Source organism: Oncorhynchus nerka, linkage group LG1 (genome assembly GCF_034236695.1).
Source record: "Oncorhynchus nerka isolate Pitt River linkage group LG1, Oner_Uvic_2.0, whole genome shotgun sequence".
NCBI classification, from domain to species: domain Eukaryota; kingdom Metazoa; phylum Chordata; class Actinopteri; order Salmoniformes; family Salmonidae; genus Oncorhynchus; species Oncorhynchus nerka.
In genome coordinates this window covers 27,559,593-27,578,204 of record NC_088396.1, presented here as the reverse complement: position 1 = coordinate 27,578,204, position 18,612 = coordinate 27,559,593, and the positions used below count along the sequence as shown (strand labels likewise).

Here is an 18,612-nt window from a genome sequence, read left to right as displayed (position 1 = left end):
CCCGTGGCATTCAGGGCTCGAACCACCCTGTTTATAAATGCACATAAACACTGAGTGTACAAACATTCCATGACATAGACTGACCAGGTGAATCCAGGTGAAAGCTATGATACTTTATTGATGTCACTTGAATCCACTTCCGTCAGTGTAGATGAAGGGGAGGAGACAGGTTAAAGAAGGATTTTTAAGCCTTGAGACAATTGAGACATGGATTGTGTATGTGTGCCATTCAGAGGGTGAATGGGCAAGACACAAAATGTAAGTGCTTTTGAACAATGTATGGTAGTAGGTGCCAGACACACCAGTTTTATGTCGAGAACTGCAATGCTGCTGGGTTTTTCACGCACAACCAGTTTCCCGTGTGTATCAAGAATGGTCCACCACCCAATGGACATACAGTCAACTTGACACAACTGTGGGAAGTATTGGAATCAACAATTGAGGCTGTTCTGAGGGCAACAGGAGGTGCAAATCAATATTTATGAATGTGTTCCTAATGTTTGGTATACACAATATGTATACACTGTATATATCAGGGATGGGAACCTGGCCAGGAATAGACAAGGGTGAAGTCTATTTTGAAGTCGTTTTGAAGGCCTCCCCCGACTGAGTTCCTCATTCGGGGTCTCAATTTACTGTTGCAAGTTAAAATAGTAGAATACGGCCTCCCGGGTGGCACAGTGGTTAAGGGCGCTGTACTACCAGAGACCCTGGGTTCGTGCCCAGGCTCTGTCGTAACCGGCCGCGACCGGGAGGTCCGTGGGGCGATGCACAATTGGCCCAGCGTTGTCCGGTTTATGGAGTGTTTGGCCAGTAGGGATGTCCTTGTCTCATCGTGCACCAGTGACTCCTGTGCACACTAACCAAGGTTGCCAGGTGCACAGTGTTTCCTCTGACACATTGGTGCGGCTGGCTTCTGGGTTGGACGCGTGCTGTGTTAAGAAGCAGTGGTTGGGTTGTGTATCGGAGGACATATGACTTTCAACCTTCGTCTCTCCCGAGCCCGTACGGGAGTTGTAGTGATGAGACAAGATAGTAGCTACTAAAAACAATTCAATATCATGAAATTGGGGAGAAAAAAATAAAAATAATTGTAGAATACACAAGGTGCAATTTTGAAATTTGGTTGTGCAACAGCAGTTTTTCTCTTGTTATGTCAGTCACTGATAGTCACTCAATTAGCCCATATCAGATAACTTTAATTAGATTGGTAAGTTAGTCTAGCGGCCTACTATTTAAGTGTAGTAGTGGCCGGGGTGTCCCCATTGATTTTGTTAGTCAGTCTCACTCCGATATCATTAAAACCTACAAACATTTCTCAGGAAATTAGCTGTAAAACAGGAAATTAGCTGTGTGTACGTAGACCGGCAAGCAACTGATTTTTTTGTGGCTCCTCCCCCATATGATTATTTTATTTTGTTACCACAAATACAGTGTCTTATAATCCCATGTGTGCTTGGTATCCTAAAGATGTAAGACACTATAAAAATAAAATCAATAAAATCTCAAATCTAAAGAAGAAATGTGATCTCTAATACATCAGCTAATACAACTAGTTTCTATTCAATATTTCCCCCAAATGCCCTTACTTCCACTCCTGAAAAACAATGACTCACAAAATCTACACAACTGTTAGCCAAACTGCAAACAATAACCACAGGCACTCGCAGTCCTAGAACCTCCAAACCTGCTCTCCCCTCTTGTACTCCCAGCAAATACTTGGAGGTAGAGTTAATTCTAGACTTCCAGCTGGAGCTGGAGCTGGTGAGATAGATAAAAAGGAAGATAAAGAATGTGATGGAAATATGGGAATACAGGGCAAGCTAGATCTAGACATGAAAATGACCACTGAGATAAAGACAGAGGTGGAAGTTAAGGTCCTACTACATTGAGCAGATGCTGCAGCCTCCAGCTCCTCCTCAGTGTCCCAGCCTGCTGAGGGAGAGAGCCAGGGTTAGCCCCCTAGGGCCCTGCTATCTCCCCTGGGGCTGGGGCAGACCTGACCTGGGCTAGTCCCCTTGGCCACGTCAGACTCAGGATACTGAGCCATGCCACTCTGAAGTCTGCACCAAGCCAGGGACAAAGGGGGGAGTTAGAAGGAGTGAAAGAGAGATGGGGAGAGGGGGAGTGTATAGGCAGCAGGGGCAACAGATGCCTTCTGAAACCACAGGGGACCACGGCAACTGGTGTCCTGTCCTGCTTATCCTTCTACAGAGCGCGAACAGTAGAGGATGATACATATCACCACCATCATGTGACCCGGGAGTAGACCTCACTTTCACCCGTAAGCGCAGACATGCACATGTCCATAATGCTCAGTCACTCACTCACTTTATATTCTGACTTGCTCCCCATTCTCTCTCTCTGTGTGTTTCATATGCACAATACACTGATAACTTCACTGAACATATTTCCTTTCCTTGTCTAATTTTCCCCCAAGATGATAACATTTGACAATGAGTTCCCAAAATATCCACTGCATCATAGACTACTGTATGTGAAAGTAAAATTCTATAAGTTCTATAACTATAAAACATAGAGTCACAATCCTTAACGAGAGTTTGACAGAGTTTTTACTTAGAAAACTCATCCACCAATTGACTTTCATTGCCTGTCACACTTAGCTACAGTAAGTTCCCTAATTTAAAACAATTACTTGTGCAGTTTTATTGTCATTGGCAGCAATCCCTGACCTGTTTTCCCCTGTCATTAAACATGAAGACTGATGACGCTGAAAGCGTCTGACTAGATGGATTCAATAATTCTATGTCAATCCTAAACTGTGACTTTAGCCAAAAATGACAGGCTTCTAAACCGACACACTCCATCTTGTGTCGTCTCCGCTGACACTGTTTTATGGCTATGTGTGTATTCCCTGGTGTTTGCTATGCTCCAAAGAGAAATATAGAGCTACATTTAGTACAATCAGCAGGTCCTTACTGTTTTACTGATAGCATACTTGTATTGAAAAGTATATCAATTATAGGCTACTTATCCATGAGTTATCAAATGAACAAATCATCAAACTGGGATAATTTAGGATTTTATTTACCACCAATAATTCAGAAAACAAAAACATTTAATCAAACATACATAATACATTCTGAAAATGTATGAAAAGGTTTGAGGGGGAAATGAACAATTGTGCACCAAACTGCAGTGGATTACAGCAAGACCAGACAAAAAAACACAATGAGATTTAAGATGTAATTTTTACACCTGCTATAACTATAATATGAACCTATGCAACTGCCTATATACAAATGTATTAAAAGCATAAAATACTTACCACAGGCTCCAAGGAAAAAGTCAAGCAGCAATACAAAGACAGAAGGAACTCCTAAAGATTCGCTCCTTACAGAAAACCTTCCAGCATGCCAGGGGGACTGTCTCAGCTTTGTCAACTTTTCTCCAAGTTTGGACTTGTTGACACTGGTACATAAAAATCCAGGTTCTCTGTATCCAGCAGAGAATAAATAAAGTGACAAAAAATCCAAAGGGAGGTGAAGTGAAACAAGCTTCCTTGTAGCACAGTGGTGCTCAACTCAACTCAACGCATGTTAGATTTGATAGTGCTGCAGTCTGGTCCCAAGGCAGGAGGGTTGAACAATGTGAGTGTGAACAGATGGAGCTGCAGTGTCTACCATTCCCACATTACACACAGTCTGCCTAGTGACCAATAAGAGCACAGCAGTGACCACAAGCCCACTCCTCCGGCAAGTGTTTATTCACACACACGCACACACACACACACACACACACACACACACACACACACACACACACACACACACACCAAAGGCCACTAGGATAAGCAAGTGGCTGCCACCCCTCCTCCCTCTAGCTCGAGCTATGAATGGACGAGGGGTGTGCGCTGACAATGGGAGTCACACAAAAGCGTCCCGGGCCGGCGGGCAGCTGCACCAGGCTGCAGCCATTACAGAGCGGCGGCCTTGCCCTGAGGAACACCTGGCTCACTGGGGACCACTGTCTCCCTGGCCCCTTTGTCCCCTGGAGGGTGGGGGGGGAGGGGGCCAGGCAGACAATGAGCTGAATTATGTTAAAAGTAGTGTGTGTTCCTAAAGGATGTTAGAAGAGACGGGAAGGAGGAAGAGGGGAGAGAAGGGAAAAGAGAGGGGGAAGGTTAGGAGGGGTTGGGAGTGAGACACTGAAAAGCTTTCAGTGTAATTAGAGGTCCATAGAGAGAGAGAGAGAGAGGAGGAGGAATGGAGAGAGAGAGAGAGAGAGAGAGAAGAGGAAGAGGGAGAGAGAGGGGGGGGGGGGAATGGAGAGAGAGAGAGGGAGGGAGGAATGGAGAGAGAGAGAGGGGTTGAGGGCCGGAGCAAAAACCCTCATTGTTTGGACACACTTCGACAAAATGGTGCGCTCTTTTCAATGGAATCGGACCGGAGACAGACAGGGATTACTTTCGGACTTTGAGGTTGTCAATGACAAAGAGTCAGTGTGAGGCAACAGTTAAACAACTGGGGTTGGCATCTCTCTTTCCCTGAGTGCCAGGGTGACATTATATACTTACTCCTCCATTATCACCGGTCATCACCACTGTTGGCTGCCATCCAGAAACATTAGTAGCGGTAATATTTCCAATGCAAGTAACAGATGTCTTTTACTACATATATTTGCATTAGTGCTGAGCAATTCACCAAAATGTTTTATTTGAATTCTATTTTGTTCGTTTTTTTTCTGTGAGCTCAATGCGCACATTGCGCAGCAGTTTCTCTAGAGATAATTCAGATCCCATGCCGGAACTGTGAGATGTAGAAGGGAGTTGTAGTTTCCAACAGGCCAACACATTTTTATTTACAATGACAGTCAACCCCGGGCCAAAACCTAACCCGGACGACGCTGGGCCAATTGTACGTCGCCCTATGGATAAACTACATACTGTCGTTTAGTGCAGAAAACATGATAATTAACTGCAATGACCATAATCCATTGCGTGGCTAGCCTTGTCATGTCTGTGTTTCTTTTACGCCTCGTAAGAGAGAAGAATGCACGGTCAAGAGGGGATACAGAGAGAGCAATTTCTTTGTGAGGTATCTCTACCTGAAAATACTTGATCTAAGTCAGGGATGGGCGACTCGGGGCCGGACTGGTGTCACACTTTTTCCCCATCCCTAGCAAGCACAGCTGATTCAACTAATTGCGTTCTAAAATGAAGATCATGATTAGTTGATTATTGGAGTCAGGTGTATTAGCTTGGGCTGGGGCAAAAGTGTGACACCAATCAGGCCCCTGAGGACTGGAGTTGCCCATCCCTGATCAAAGTGATTGATAGTTGGTATTCAGCAGTCAAAAAAGTATGCCTTATTTACTTTGAAGAACTACTAAAATAGTGATTTTGTCAGACAGCATAAGCAGCAGCTTTATTTTAACCTTTATTTAACTAGGCAAGTCAGAGTGTGCAGAGCTGTCATCAAGGCGAAGGGTGGCCATTTTGAAGAATCTCAAATACAAAATATGTTTAGATTTTTTTAACCCTTTGTTGTTACTACATGATTCCAAATGTGTTATTTCATAGTTTTGATGTCTTCACTATTATCCTACAATGTAGAAAATAGTAAAAATAAAGAAAAACTCTGAATGAGTAGGTGTTCTAAAACTTTTGAACAATAGTGTAGTTCAATACAGTACAATGCAGTACATTATAGTGTACTCAACTCTAGTGTGGTCTACTATGTACTGTACTGAACTCTAGTCTACTCTACTGTACAGTGTACTGTACTGAACAATACTTGGCTCAACTGTTTTTAAACTTTACTGTACTGTACTCTACTGTACTATACTGTGCCCGTCAAACTTGTGAAACATAGACGTATATGATTGGTTCAGATTTGGTCTGGTCTGAACTGGACCAAATCTGAACCAATCATGGACGTGTATGTTTGGATCAAATCAAGGCCTGTACGGACAGGACCAAAAATCAACATCTGTAGAAGTTGAAATTAAAGCTGATCTGTACCAAAAAACGACATCTGTGGACGTTGAAATCAAGGCCAGGGCGGACTGAACAAATTTCAACTAATGTAAACTCACCCCATTCCTTACAAATGTGCGCAACCGCAATATTCAAACGAGGCTACAAAGAAAACTAATGGGACTGTAGCGACTGTGTTGTTGACTTCAAAATCTGGGGTGTGAACTATGTTTCTATTCAAGCGTTGATCGACATGGTAATGGCTCTATAGTATTGGAGAAAAGTTGAAAAACATAACGTACAGCACGCATAAAGCAACTATTTCTGTCTTACAATCTCTCTCCACCAGATGTAGCACTTCTCTCATCCTTTAAAAACAAGAAATGGACAGTGACGGAGGTAAGGGGGGATACCTAGTCATTTTTTGCATCATCATTGCATGAGATCATCATTCTCAAAGCCGCTGTTGACTTCTAAGATCACTTTAACACCGCCCTAAAAACCTGATTCAAATTTGACACAAACCTTCAAATAGGTATGTAATGACACATTATATAAACTCTTTATAGTGTTTTATTTACATTTTAGAGGCGATAAGGTGATAAGTTGGACAGATCGAGTGGAAAAAAAGCAATTTTCCCACACAACATCTCCTTCTCACTATCACGCATTAGTTTCGCTTCCCCACCCGCCATTTTTAAAAAGACCCGACGGGGCTCATCGCCTGCTTGAATCATGCAGAAACGGGCCGCGTTTAGGTCATGTAATGGATTCTGTTGGAAAGGGGAGAAATTGTGCTTTACAATGGTATTGACATTACAGTTGATCTGGAAGTATTACGTTTTTGGGGGGCTAAAATAAGGTCAATTGTACGGACCAAGGGGATGTACAAAAGTGAGAGAGTTTACGTCACTTTTCAATGTCCATGGAAGTCTGGTGTCCTTTTACATGGAAATTCCCCCATATTGTCAATGTTAAAGCAAGCTAGCTAACTTTATTATTAGCAACCTTATGTTAGCTCATCTAGCTAGCTATTTTAAATTGTATTGGTTGAAGAATTGCTCCGACATCAAAAGCACTTGAACACGGTCATGTCAGACTTACGACTGGAACATTTTCCACTTGTGAAAAGCATATGGAGGTAGCATACTTCATGCCATTCTGTTGTATATGTGTGGTATGCTGGGGGGAAGGCTTGGGCTTTTGTAACTGTAGGTAATAACAGGTTTTGGGTGATAGGGCAGCTAGGAGCTGTATGTGCATGCCTATGTGGGTCCATATGTGTGTGTGAGCACGTAGGCAGGCGGGCGAGGTATACTGAGCCGTTTGAGTTGCGTTGCCGAGCGGTGCATGGGTGACTTCCTAATTGAGGCTCATCTGACTGCTTTCCCCTGGGGGGCCGTGAACTGACAACCATCTGCTGCTAAGGCCAATATAAACGGGTGTCCTCGTCCTCCTCTTGCTTGCCTCTCTGCCTGCCTGCCTGGCCCTGCACCTCAAACTCTGCTTTAGTCTGTTTATACAAGAACAAGCTCTGCCCTGCCCTGCCTCTCCTCTCTTCATCAGGCTTATCTCGGCCTAAAGGGAATGAATGCAACCTGCTTGCCTCACTTACTTTGAATTCTATCCTTAAAGAGTCACTGAACACGCTGATTGTCACGTGTTTTTCTGTTGGTCATTAGAAAAATGAGATTTCAGTCTTGGAGGTGTGTTTCTTGACTGATTCCACGTTTGCTTAATGATGTTTGTCCCCCATGAGACACTGTAAATGCGGACACCTATTTCACTTCCTCAATGTGTCTTAGAATGAATCTAAGATAGGTCAAGAAATCTGTCATTTATTTTGATGTATTTGCCAAGGATGTTTTAGTTGTGCAATTTTACATCTAACTAAGTTGTTTGGTTTAGTATTTCGCAAGTTAGAAAATGTGCGACGTGTTGTCTTATGTAAACAAAGTCGGAGCAGGTCTGTCTCCCTGTCTATGCGATAAAGAGCAATCACCCCATGTTAGTGGGCAAAAAGAGATCGGCAAATTAAAACCTAACCTTCATTTACCCGTTGTTACGCACAGATGTTCCAAACTCAATTTACGACCAAAATTATCTTATTTACACTTTTCTGACTCATATCGATGCCAACACTCTACTCAGCAAATTGGATGCAGTCTATCACAGGGCCATCAGTTTTGTCACCAAAGCCCCATATACTACCCACCACTGCGACCTGTATGCTCTCGTTGGCTGGTCCTCGCTACATATTCGTTGCCAAACCCACTGGCTCCAGGTCATCTATAAGTCTTTGCTAGGTAAAGCTCTGTCTTATCTCAGCTCACTGGTCACCATAGCAACACCCACCCATAGCACGCGCTCCAGCAGGTATATTTCACTGGTCATCTCCAAAGCCGACACCTCCTTTGGCCGCCTTTCCTTCCAGTTCTCTGCTGCCAATGACTGGAACGAATTACAAAATTCACTGAAGTTGGAGACTTAAATCTCCCTCACGAACTTTAAGCATCAGCTCTCAGAGCAGCTTACAGATCGCTGCAGCTGTACACAGCCCATCTGTAAATAGCCCATCCAACCAACAACCTAACTCATCCCATATTTGTTTAGTTTTTTCTGCTCTTTTGCACACCAGTATTTCTACTTGCACATCTTCATCTGCACATCTATCACTCCAGTGTTAATTGCTAAATTGTAATTACTTCACTACCATCGCCTATTTGTTGCCTTACCTCCTTACTTCATTTGCACACACTGTATACACATTTTGACTGTACGTTTTTTAATCCCATGTGTAGCTCTGTGTTGTTGTTTTTGTCGCACTGCTTTGCTTTATCTTGGCCAGGTCGCAGTTGTAAATGAGAATTTGTTCTCATCTGGCCTACCTGGTTAAATAAATATAGGCCGTTTTCAAGTCAGTTAAGAACAAATTCTTATTTTCAATGACGGCCTAGGAACAGTGGGTTAACTACCTGTTCAGGGGCAGAACGACAGATTTGTACCTTGTCAGCTCAGGGGTTTGAACTTGCAACCTTCCGGTTACTAGTCCAACGCTCTAACCACTAGGCTACGCTGCGGCCCCAAGGTGTACCTGTGGTGTACCTGTGGATGTATTTCAAGGCCTACCTTCAAACTCAGTGCCTCTCTGCTTGACGTCATGGGAAAATCTAAAGAAATCAGCCAAGACCTCAGAAAAAAATTGTAGACCTCCACAAGTCTGGTTCATCATTGGGAGCAATTTCCAAATGCCTGAAGGTACCACGTTCATCTGTACAAACAATAGTACGCAGGTATAAACACCATGGGACCACGCAGCCATCATACCGCTTAGGAAGGAGAAGCGCTCTGTCTCCTAGAGGTGAACGTACTTTGGTGTGAAAAGTGCAAATCAATCCCAGAACAACAGCACAGGACTTTGTGAAGATGCTGGCCGAAACAGGTACATAAAATATCTATATCCACAGTAAAACGACTCCTATGTCAACATAACCTCAAAGGCCGCTCAGCAAGGGAAAAGCCACTGCTCCAAAACCACTGTAAGAAAGCCAGACTACGGTTTGCAACTGCACACGGGGACAAAAATCATACTTTTTAGAGAAATGTCCTCTGGTCTGATGAAAAAAGTAAAATGTTTGGCCATAATGACCATCGTTATGTTTGGAGGAAAAGGGGGGGGCTTGCAAGCCGAAGAACACCATTCCAACCGTGAAGCACGGGGGTGGCAACATCATGTTGTGGGGGTGCTTTGCTGCAGGAGGGACTGGTGCACTTTACCAAATAGATGGCATCATGAGGGTGGAAAATTATGTGGATATATTGAAGCAACATCTCAAGACATCAGTCAGGAAGTTGAAGCTTGGTCGCAAATGGACAATGACCCCAAGCATACTTCCAAAGTTGTGGCAAAATGACTTAAGGACAACAAAGTCAAGGTATTGGAGTGGTCATCACAAAGCCCTGACCTCAATCCTATAGAAGATTTGTGGGCAGAACTGAAGAACCGTGTGCGAGCAAAGAGGCCTACAAACCTGACTCAGTTACACCCGCTCTGTCAGGAGGAATGGGCCAAAATTCACCCAACTTATTGTGGGAAGCTTGTGGAAGTCTACCTGAAACATTTGACCCAAGTTAAACAATTTAAAAGCAATACTACCAAATACTATTTGAGTGTATGTAAACTTCTGACCCAGTGGGAATGTGATGAAAGAAATTAAAGCTGAAATAAATCCTTCTCTCTACTATTATTCTGACATTTCACATTCTTAAAATAAAGTGGTGATCCTAACTTACCTAAAACAGGGAATTTATACTAGGATTAAATGTCAGGAATTGTGAAAAACTGAGTTTAAATTTATTTGGCTAAGGTGTATGTAACATTTTTACTTCAACTGTATATGTGCCCTCTGTTCACCATTGTTTGATCGATTATTGTTCCCGTTGCTTGTTGCCTGTGCTTTGTTGTTTCGGCTTTCGTGCTGCGTGTATTGTGTACTCGCTATTATGGGTCTCGTCCCGTGTATTGTGGTGCATCGGTTATTACGGGTCTCGTCTCGTGTATTTATTAGAGGTTTAACCTCGCTCTGTTGTTTGGGTTACCTCCCTGTGTTTTTGTATATGTGTTTGTTTTGGGCTTCGTCCCAGTGCCTTTCATAGCATGTTGTATTTTTGGGTGGAGTATTAATACTCCTGTCGCAGACGGCAGGGAGAGGCAAGGGGAGTGGTTAGTGAGGGGAGATATCTGGCAGCCCGCTGGCTCCACCACCGGACCTTACATGGACTTCCTGCCCCAACGAGGCAAGGCTGTGGTTCGTTAAACCAGGGAGTGAGAAGGAAGCAGGAGGAAGCGGCCTGCACAAAGGGGCAGAGTAAGGAGAGAGCAAAGTGCGTAATGAAGAATGGGAGAAGAAAGAATAATATCTGTGTGATTACCCGTTGTGACCTGGGGCCTGTTGCACAAAAGTAGAATTAAGACATCCGGGATAAATGACTCAGCTGAGCTCAATGAAGCCAACACATGTGCGTCCAGGCTTAATTGGTTGCACAAAGACCAAGCCAGGATGAGCAGACACGGATTCATTAAACCAGGTGAAACCAATCCTGGATAGGTGCGCGCTCACGGCTCACTCAAATAGACCCCGCCACAGATCACAGATGAACTGATTTACCATGGCAACTAGAGCCGCGTACTTTTCCCCGTCGGAAGCACAAATCCTCATGGAGGCATACGAGGAGGTAAAAGATATAATTAAGAAGAAAGGCAACACCGCCACAGTGATAAAGCAAAGAGAAAAAGCGTGGCAAAGTATTGCAGACCGCCTGAATGCGTAAGTAGTGCACAATTACACACTCACCGCTCCGCTGAAACATCACAATTACAATTAAAATATTTAATTCACATCTCCAAAAATGCAGTTGTACTGTAATTATGAAACGGTTAAATTTTTAATTGAAATGCACTGCAGATATGAGTGAAATTGTGTAAAGTAACTCCATCACACTGTATAAAGCTATGATAAATTTTTTGATATTTTTACTGAAAACAAGACAAAAATACCAAGTAATTTTTGCAGTGTGACTCCATTAAATGTGTGTGTGTGTGTGTGTGTGTGTGTGTAGATTAAACATGAACGGGCCAAAACGGACATGGCAGCAGGTCAAAATCAAATACAAGAACATTCTGCAGAATGGTATGGTCCCTGACTAATATTTAACAAAGCACAAGCATATATTGTACCCAGAAGGTGCCTGCTCACACATTGTCTGTACTGTTTTAGCAGTGAAAAGAATACCCACAGACAAGGCACGGGTGGTGGGTCACCAAAGGCTGACCTTACCCCAGCAGAGGACATGGCCTTGGAGCTAAATAAAGGCAGGCCCGTCTTAGAGGGGATCCCTGGGGGAAAGAGACGAGCATAGGTTCCTCCCAAGATGCCACCCGCTTCATTCAAGGTATGTCCTTCCATCTCTACATGGGATACAACCACATTCATATTGAATCAATTTGGACTGTCTGACTTTGGTTTACCTATTGCCTTGCAGTGCCTGGCAGCACTGTGTTCCTGTTAGAGCCACCAGCACAAGCACCAGAAGATGCTGATCCAGTGAGTACTCCATCAAAGGCATACTGTAGGCCTGGCATGTCTTGTCTACTAGCTTCAATATGAATCCGATTAAATGTGATAGGGTGAAGGCCCCAGTGCAGCAGCAACAGCACATGATGGAGACGATGATGAGGAGGAGACCATCTCTCTGGATTCCAGAAGGCATGAGGTATCATGTTAAGACTGTGAAAGTACTATTTACTCTACAATGGTGAGGAGTCCTCATCAAAATCAAAAAATCTAATTTCTTTTACAGGACCCAGATGCTATACAGTGGGAAAACCAGCCTGGCAACATAGTGTGTATTAATAAAAGGACACCACATCCTGCCAAATTCCAGCTGCGCTAATTGTATTGTGTTCACAGAGCTCACAAGCTATCAGAAAGTTGTATGGCAACCACCTCCGGCGCCAAATAGAACTGGCAGACATAGACATTCAGTACAAGAAGAAAAAGATGGAAAATCTTGCACTGGAGTCGAAAATAAAAAGAGGACAATTAGGAAACTGGACCTTGAAATAAATAAACTTGAGAGGGAGGTGAGATATGCCTTCAATGTACACTGTATGCTAACTGTAACACAAATGTATTAATCATTATTTTTCTTTCCTCCCCCAGCTCCAAGAAGATGACACAGCTCAAAATAAAAATTAGGTATATTCTCGTCAAGTGAGCCATGACATATGAGCTCTTATTGTGAGCACACAGGACGGTGGCATCTTTCTAAGGTTTTTTTTATTTTCCCAGCAATCAGTACAACCAAGTCATCGTTATAAGGCATCGCCCTCTTTTGCCCACCCCCCCCAGCACCAGGTGTGGCCACTAGCCTATATGAAGGCCCAAAATTGTGTGTTCCTTTCTGCTCTGACAATGGCATGCCCATTCGTGCGAGATGTGGTGGATGAAGAAGCACTTGTGCTGAGGAGAGCCTTCAGGCGAGAAAGGGTCTTCAGGGACCGGTTGGACCCACTGGCCTTCCCTGATGACCATCTATATGAAAGATACAGGTTTTCTGCAGATGGCATCAGGTATCTATGCAGACTACTGGGTCCCAGGATTAAGCACCGCACTGCACGGAGCCATGCACTGAGTGTGGAGCAAATGGTTTGTGTGGCCTTGCGCTTTTTTGCTAGTGGAGCCTTCCTGTACTCAGTGGGGATGCAGAACAGCTGAACAAGGCCACAATTTGCCGCACAATAAGGAGTGTGTGTCTGGCTATCAAAGCATTAGCAGATGTCTTCATCTCCTTCCCTGGCCACAGAAGACTCTGTGACATCAAAGAGGAGTTCTATAGGATTGCAGGTAAGAGGATCTACAAATTACAGGACAACTGTTAACACATAGTAGGAGACTCATTACTTTGTGTGACAGGTTTCCCCAATGTCATTGGTGCAGTGGACTGCACACACATAAGGATAAAAGCCCCCTCAGGTGCCCATGAGGCCGATTTTGTGAATAGGAAATCCTTTCACAGCATTAATGTTCAGGTGAACATAACTTTTGATATTGTCCATTGACGGACACTCTGCATTGCCAGTGATGTGCATTGATTGGTGTAATATTCCTCATCTTATGATTTCAGATGGTCTGCAATGCTGACTGTGTGATCAGCAATGTTGTGGCAAAATGGCCTGGCTCAGTCCATGACTCCAGAATCTTTCGGGCCTCTGAAATCTATCAGTGCCTATCACAAGGTAAGCCACACAACCCCTATTTATAACCATCATGGCTGTGTCAAGAATATCACTGTGTTTATGAGGTAGTAATGATGAGATTTTGTGTTGACAGGTGAATTCTCTGGTGTGTTGCTGGGAGACAGGGGTATGGCTGCCAGCCTTTTCTCCTGACACCTTTCACAGACCCCCAGGAAGCACAGCAGGCCTACAACCATGCCCATGCCAGGACCAGGGCCAGAGTTGAAATGACCTTTGGCCTCCTGAAGGCACGCTTTCACTGCCTTCACAAATTAAGGGTCAGCCCTGTTAGGGCATGTGATATTACTGTGGCTTGTGCTGTCCTCCACAATGTGGCCTGCCTGAGGAAGGAGAGGGCCCCCAGAGTGCCACCAGCCATGGACTGGGACAATCCGGCAATCTTCCCTGATGACGACAGTGGTCGGCTGCTGAGGGACCAATATGTGTTGAATTATTTTAGTTAGTATGTGTGCTTTCAATTTTGGTTAAATATGTCCTGCGGTGGCAGAGGAATTTGGGTTTTTTTGGGTTCGTTTTTGGACGAATTTGGCCTCTTATGATGTTTGTGCGGTATACTGTGTGTAATACAAGGCTGCAGGGAGGCTACTGCATCCATTCATTTGTCTGTTCAGTTGATGTGTATGGATTTGTCCTGCATTTATTTTAGTGTGCAGACATGCAGGGTGTGTTATATACAGACCTTTGAATGTGTATGTATCATTTTGTATAATATGCTTGGATTCTGTGCTTTCCATCTTGTAGAGTCACTGTGACTTCAGTTTCGAAAGGAGCTGATGGTTTACCTGCTTTGTTTTGTCCTTATTCAATAAAGGAACATAATGTTACACATTGTGTTTTTATATTCATATGGAATGTGTATTTGTTTATATGACAGAGTACTAGGGCCACACTGAAGAAAAAGGATAAAGTCATAAATTTATGAGGCTGGTTCTTTCTGCAGAAAAGCTACATATTGTTTTGATACTTATGACAATGTGATACTTAATATTCTGGCACATCAGCATGTCTTTGTTTATGAAACCATACTGAAGTACAATTTCACGAAATGCCCCACATCTGTCATTTTAACAACTGTCCTCCTTTAAAACAACTGGTTACAATATTATGACTTGTTTTTTTCCCTCTGTGGCCCTAATATTCTATCATTTTATATATAGCCTTATAGTCTATGGGAAACTGTAAATTATCTAATGATAGCAACATCATCTAAAAATAATTTTTTATCCAAAATCATTGAAATTAATGATCACAAACGTTTAAATAATAACAGTGGGTCTAGTTATATGTGATAACAATGTATAGTGAGCAGTGAAATAACTATTGGTTTCCATTTGTGGTGACTGCTGACTGACATTAGGGATGAGATTAAATAGATCCTGGAATTTAGCCTGGTCTGGAGCAGGCTAGCTCCACAGAATAAATCTCCATGGTAATTTATACCATAACATATCCTCCTGCCCCCTATCCATCTTTAGTGCAACCGGATTACGGATCAATTGAGCCAGGATCACCAAGATATCCTGGCTTAATCCCTTATCCTAGTTTTGTGCAACAGGCCCCTGCTCTTTGTGCGGGATTGTTTTGTGTTGCTCTGAGCACATTCGATGCTGACGTGTTTCGTTCTTGAATTTTTCTCCGGACTGTTTGAGTCCCCGTGTTTGTTTGTTTTGTGCGCGCCCTGTGTTTCGTGGGGTGGCTTATGTTCGCCATGTGTGCAATAAATAGCACTACCCTGTACTCTCTGCTTCCTGCGCCTGACTTCGGACCCACTATGCCCAGAGCGTTACAAATATTTATTTTCTGTACAGGCTTCCTCCTTTTCAGTCTGTCAACAAGGTTAGTATTGTAGAGTAACTACAAAGTGTTTTGGGCATATCCAATACAGCACAGTACCACTCTGCATATTTTCAAGCATAGTGATGGCTACTTTGTTATTTGTATGCCTGTAATCATTAAGGACTGGAGTTTTCAGGATAAAAAGAAACAGAATGAAGCTAAGCACAGGCAAAAACTTAGAGGAAAACCTGGTTCAGTCTGCTTTCCACCAGACACTGGGAGATTAATCCACCTTTCATCAGGACAATAACCTAAAACACAAGGCCAAATCTACACTGGAGTTGTTTACGAAGAAGACAGTGAACATTCCTGAGTTGCCAAATTACAGTTTTGACTTAAATCTGCTTTAAAATCTATGACAAGACTTAAATGGTTGTCTAGCAATGATCAACAACCAATTTGACAGAGCTTTTTTAATAATAATGGGCTGCTGTGCAGCTACTTCAGTAGAAATAAAGCACCATTGGCTTTGAGGTGCTAATAAAAGGAAGTGAAACTATTTACTTGTTGTAAAGCCCAATAACTGACTAGACTCAGCTCCTTCTCGAAACAAACTACTGTAGCGAAAAAGAAAGTGAGAGATGCTCCATCCCATCAATGCTGACATAAATGAAGGACTAGCCACAAGAAAGTGACAGAGAAAAAGATACAAAAAAAGATGGACAGAGAGCTGGTGGTCAATGAGGGAAGGAAGGGAGTGGACATAGGGGGGATGGGTAGGAAAAAGGGATAGAGTTTCTAATCCTATTGACCAAAAGACTGCCTGAAAAGAATAGTTCCTATGGCCAGGCAATGCCTCCTCTTCAACCCCACTGTGTCAACACCTTGTAAGGCAAAGGCGATTACTTCAGCCCCAGGCTACTGGGCCTGCACTCGAGTCCCAGGCCTCGAAAGGGGAAGAGGTAGTCCAGGAGCCCAGCTTATGTTCTGTCCTTATAGGTCAACTTTTATATATATATATACACACACAGAATGTGCCCCTGTTAGATTCCTCAGGCTTGCCGTCCTCACCATAGGGGGGAGCATGTGTGAGGGCTGTTAGTATTGTGTGAGGGAGGTGGGTGGGTGTGTGTGCGCATGTGTGTGTACGCATTGCCTTTAAGTGATCCTTAGGCCAGTCAGTCCTTTGTACCCTAGGTCCTCTGTAACCCCCCCCTCACACACACCCTAACCACCTGCTGTTCACTCAGAACTGTTGGGTAATAGTGATGGAGTGGATTTCTCCCCATACAAACCCTGAGGAAATGAGGAAAAACTTCACTGAGATGCTTTGGTCTAACTCACCTACGCTTTCATTATCATCCAGGAAACAATGTGGCAGCCAGACTAGCACAATAGGAATCCCAGTTTTCACGAACCGGCTCAAAGCCCGTAACAAAAGGGGGACAACATGGAGATAAGGAGTAACAAAACATATATTTATTAAATACAGTAACTAAGTATAATATACAATGGTGTGTGTAATCAGTAGTGTAAGTGTGAGTGTTTTGCATGCATGAATGTGATAATGCAGGGTGTTGAACGGTGCCAAAGCAACCAATCAAAAAACCACTAAGAAACACAACCAAATCTATAAAGGTGTCTGCATGGAGAGAGTCTCTGCCATGAATGGGGAAGTGGTGTATTTATCCTGGGACACACCGGGCCCAGGTGTTTCCCATGTAGCTGACGACCCTCCCAACTCCGCCCACTGGCATCCTAATAAGGAAACAAGAACAAAGAGAGAATACGGCAGACAGAGTGGGAGGGTCGTCACACAGTGTATAGCCTACTCATCAACTGAGACTCTGGCAGGACAAGTCCTACACTGACCTCCCTAGTTATTTCTATGGTGCTGCTGCCGTCACCACAATGGTTTATGACACAGAGACAAGGTCAAGTGTGCCACCACCACACTATTCCCATAAATTCACTTTAACCACTATCAATATACTTTCTCTATTAAACACAATGCATTCAAATAGGTTGTGGTGGACAGACCTTAACTATCCCTAGTAGTGGTAATGACTACATGGTGTATCACAAGGTTCATATCACCGATTCCTGCCTGGGCTATCTACAGTATGTATCTATATAGTGATCATTTATTATGCGTCTGGTGTATGTTTTTGGCACTCTGATTAAATCGTGATGGATCGGCCCCTGCTGGTCTAGCCCCTGAAAGGGTGGGGTTCGGACGGGAGGTTGTTGGGTTCAAGGAGTCCAGAGAGAAGGGTGTGGAGGAGGAGGAGAGAGGTGTGGGTGGTGAGACAGCAGGCTGAGTGCCATGTCACTGGGGCCAGAAGGAAACAAAGCAGGTCCCCTATGGCCTTGTGCCAGCTGTTAGGCCAAACATCCCCACCATGTTTTTGACTTTTTTAATATTTCATTTTACAAGGAATCTCGGTTATAGGGGACCTGGTCAAAAAAGCAGTCAATCCAAGTGACTACTTGCATTCAGTTATCTCATCTGTAATACTTACCATCTGCTCTTAAACACACACACACACACATACACATTTTCAGTGTTCTTTAGCTAGTGTTCCACTACTAGGAACATAATGAGGAGCAAGAGCAGAATAATAATAATGTTAAACGGGAAGCACACATTAATTTAAAATGATTATAGATCTTAATCGATTAAACTCATCATGTTAAAACTTCTTAGGGCTGCAATCCCGTTAACGGGATCGATATGACAACAGCCAGTGAAAGTGCATGGCGCCAAATTCAAAACAATAGAAATCTCATAATTCAAATTCCTCAAACATACATGTATTTTATACCGTTTTAAAGGTAATCTTGTTGTTAATCCCACCACAGTGTTCAATTTCAAATAGGCTTTACAGCGAAAGCACCACAAATGATTATGTTAGGTCACCACCAACTCACACCACCAACTCTTCAGCCGAAGAGAGGAGTCACAAAAAGCACAAATAGAGATCAAATTAACCTTTGATGATCTTCATCAGATGACACTCATAGGACTTCATGTTACACAATACATGTATGTTTTGTTTGATAAAGTTCATATTTAAAA

The 18,612-nt window shown here is 43.3% G+C and overlaps 1 protein-coding gene and 1 pseudogene across 1 annotated transcript in view; one reads left to right on the top strand and one right to left on the bottom strand.

Annotated features, from left to right (window-relative positions):
- LOC115128517 (probable ribonuclease ZC3H12C) overlaps window positions 1–3,606 on the bottom strand; it is a 28,176-nt gene extending 24,570 nt beyond the window's left edge. Inside the window, 1 exon segment of the mRNA XM_029658417.2 lies at window positions 3,290–3,606. The gene's annotated coding sequence lies outside the window, so the exon portion shown is untranslated.
- A 6,777-nt stretch (window positions 3,607–10,383) lies between these two features.
- LOC135571438 (putative nuclease HARBI1) lies at window positions 10,384–14,581 on the top strand (annotated as a pseudogene).
- Window positions 14,582–18,612: the final 4,031 nt, after the last annotated feature.